Source organism: Melozone crissalis, unplaced genomic scaffold (assembly GCF_028551555.1).
Source record: "Melozone crissalis strain CALT ecotype California unplaced genomic scaffold, PUWL_Pcris_2 ptg000272l_1, whole genome shotgun sequence".
Classification (NCBI taxonomy): Eukaryota; Metazoa; Chordata; class Aves; order Passeriformes; family Passerellidae; genus Melozone; species Melozone crissalis.
Genome location: NW_026536026.1, coordinates 1,598,508 through 1,602,256, shown reverse-complemented (window position 1 = coordinate 1,602,256; position 3,749 = coordinate 1,598,508).

Below are 3,749 nucleotides of genomic sequence, written 5' to 3'. Positions count from 1 at the left end.
CCATTTTTCCCCAATGTTTCCCCTCTGTGTCTCGGATTCCCCCCCGATTTCCCCCCGGGGATCCCCGGCCGTGCCCGGTTCTTTTCCCCGATCCCGCCCGACCGTTCACGGCCCTCGCCCGTCCCCGTGCCCCGGCCGGCCCTGGGGCTCTCCCTTGCCGGCCCCAGGCGGGTGCGGGAGAGAGAAAATCCAATAAAATGGAACAAAACCCAATCCAACCGTGCGGGGTCTCGCTGGGGTTTGGGGTGCACGGCTGGCATTTGGGGCGTGCGGGTGGGATCCGGGGCTCCCTCCCGGCTGGGCTTTGGGGTCAGCTGGGGCCGGTTCGGGGCTCCCGTCGGCAGAGGAGCCGGGCCCGGTCGGAGGAGTCCGCAGGGGATTTGGGGGCAGCTGAGCTGGTTTTGGGGGAACCGGGGGCATTCTGGGGCTCCGAGATGAATGCTGCCATGACCTGGGGGCATTTGGGGGCTCCCGAATGGGTTTTCGGGGCACTTGCAGGCATTTGGACAGTCCCGCAGGGATGCTGAGCTGAACTTGTGGCCATCGCAGCTCAGCAAGGAAAGAAAAGGTAAAACAGAAAGCCTGAAAGCCAGGCAGAAAGGAATTCCCAATTTTTAACCCCAAAAATGCCGGTTGAAGCCCTAAACACTGCGAGATTTTCTCCCTGCAAGGACCCAAAATTCCCATTTCCCCCCCTTTTTCAGGCCCTACAAAGGCAGGATTTTACCCCAAAAATCCGGAGATCCATCCCTGAAAGATTCAGGTTTTCAAGCCCAGAAATGGCGAGCTTGAACCCCAAACGATCCGAGTTTGAACCCCAAATCTTCCCCGATTTTTTTCCCCTTCCAGGACCCAAAGGTCCCGGTTTGGAACCCCTAGAGTCGCGATTTTCAAGCCCAACATTGCCGAGTTTTCACCCCCAAAATCCCCACCCGAATGCATGCCCAGAACGGGGGGGGATTGAAGCCCAAAAGCCCCGACTTTTCGGGCCGGAGTTCCGGGAATTTCCCGCCAAAATGCTCAGGGCTTCCGGGCGCGGCCATGGTGGCGGCGGGATCGGCCCGGCTCAGGTTGGGGGTGTCCGGGGGGGGGGGGGGGGTTTGGGGGGAATCGGGGGGATTTTGGGGCTCCTGGGGGGATCGGGGGGCCGCCAGGTCGGTTTTGGGGTGAATCGGGGCCGTTTCTGGACTCCCATCGAGCGCGGCCGAACCGAGCGCGGCGGCGGCGGCGGCGGCGGCGGCGGGAAGGGGGCGGGGGGGGCAGCGGTGGCGGGAGCGGCCGGGCCGGGGCGGAGGTGTCCGGGGGGAATTTTGGGGGGGATTTGCGGGGACTCTGGGGCAATTGGGGGGGGATTTTGGGGCTCCGAGGCCGGTTTTGGGGGGGATTTGGGTGCTTTCTGGGCTCTCGTAAGCGGCGCCGAGCCAAGCGCGGCAGAGGCGGCGGCGGGGGAGGGGGGGCGCAGCAGCGGGAGCGTCCGGGGGGCGATTTGGGGGGACCTGGGGGGGATTAGGGTGTGGTAGCCGAGGCTGGAGGGGTCCTGAGGCGGTGTCGGGGGGAGCTGAGGCTTTTTGGGGGGTACTGGGGGGGTTTTGGGGCTCCCGGGTGAGGTTTTGGGGGGGTCGTGAGGGTCCTGGATGGGATTTGGGGAGATGGGAGGGATTTTGGGGTGAATGTGGGGGATTTGGGGGCTGGCAGGTGAATACTGGGGGGGGGAATTGGGCCATTGCGGAGGTCCCAAGTTGTTTTCCCCAATTTTTACCGCCGAGTTCCCGATGTTTCGGCCGTCGGTCCCTGCGCCCGTTCCCCGCTGGCCCCACAAGCCCCGCGGCCGAGCCCCACGCGCCCCCGGGACGGCCCCTGCGCCTGCCCGAACACGGGAAAGGGGAGCGCAGAAATCAATAGGGGAAAACATCTTGGATTGTTTCTTTCGTTTTCATTTCCCTTCTGGAAAGCTGTTTCTGTTTTCCAGGAATCTTCTCCTGTCTGCTCTTCCCAAGAATCTCTCACGGAGAACAAGGTCGAGCTTCTGTCGCAAGATTTGCCACCAGGAAACGATGCCGCTGGTGAAGTTTTCATGGTGACTGTTTGTGCTGGCTTAGGGCTACTTTTGGGGAGGAAACCTCCAAAAGGGGTCCGTCTAGAAAGCGAATTCAAGCAGCCCCTCCCCCTACTCGTTCAGGGAAAGACTTCCCTTAAGAAAAGGGAAAAAAACCCCAGTTTCTTGAACAAGTCAAGTATTCACAAGCATGAAAAATGAATAATATTAAATAAAGTCTCGGACAGTGCTGAAGAGATGGCAAATTCAGAAAGTCCTTTTTGTGGCTTGGAGTTGGCTCACTCGGTCTCTCCGGAGTCCCTCTGGCGCTGGAAGGCGGCGTCCCGGAGCTCGGTGGACCAGGGGTGTGAGCTGCTGCCGGCGTTCGTCTGGGTTTTCAGTCCAGAGCAGGTGTAAACAGTTCCATGAAAAGGAAAGTCACGGTTCCTCCACGGAAAGAGGAACTTCTCTTCCTGAGCTAGCTAAAAGCAAATTGCTAGAGCTGGGCTGTGAAGGCACCGGGAAGTTTCCACATCTGGGTGCTGGTGGTCCAGCAAACACCAGAGCTGGATGCTGCTGGTGCCAGAACCTGCAAATTTCCAAACTTTGGCTGTCTGTGCCAGCAGATCGCTGGACTTGGGCTGTGCCGGCAGCAGGAAGTTTTCAGATCTGGGCGCTGGCGCTGCCAGCAAACACCAGATCCGGGCGGCGTCATTGCCGGCGACAGAAATCTGCCGGATTTGGGCTCTGCCGGCACCGGGAAATTTCCAAATCTGGCTTCTGGTTACATGAAACGCAAGATGTGGGGGCGGTGCCAGACCCAGGAGCAGGAAGCTGCCACAGGTTTTGGATTTCTGTGCCAGCAAATTGCTGCACTTGGGCTGTGCCAGAATAGGGACATTTCCAGATCGGGGCGCTGGCAGTGCCAGCAAACGGCCCATTCCAGGCTCCAGGCAGGACTGGATCCGGATGCCTGCCTTCCTTCCTTCCTTCCTTCCTTCCTTCCTTCCTTCCTTCCTTCCTTCCTTCCTTCCTTCCTTCCTGTTTCCTTCCTTCCTTCCTTCCTTCCTTCCTTCCTTCCTTCCTTCCTTCCTTCCTTCCTTCCTTCCTTCCTTCCCTCCTTCCCTCCTTCCTTCCTTCCTTCCTCCTTCCTTCCCTCCTTCCTTCCTTCCTTCCTTCCTTCCTTCCTTCCTTCCTGTTTCCTTCCTTCCTTCCTTCTTCCTTCCTTCCCTGGGGTCCTGCTGCCAGCAAACTCCCCATTGGGCAGTGCTGCCAAGGGGAAACTGCCAGGTTTTACCTTTCTTGGCCAGCAAATTGCTGCACATGGCTGCTGCCAGAAGAGGGAACTTGCCAGGTCTGGCCACTGGCAGTGCCAGCGCACACCAGATCGGGCTGAGGAATGTGCCGGCACTGAGAAATTTCCAGATGCTAATTTTCTGTGCCAGCAAACTGCTGCAATTAGGCCGTGCTGGCATCTGAAACATTCCCGATCTGGCTACTGGCGCTGTCAGCAAACCCGAGATCGGGTTGCTCTAGGTACCAGGTCTTTGCTTGCTTTTGGCTTTCTTTGCCAGCCACTTGCTGCACTTGGGCTGTGCCACAATAGGGAAATACCAAGACGTGGGAACTGGCAGTGCCAGCAAACACCACATTTCAGGAAGGACTGGATCTGGACCCGTTCCCTCCCTGCCCGCCTCCCTCAACAAGGTGCCAG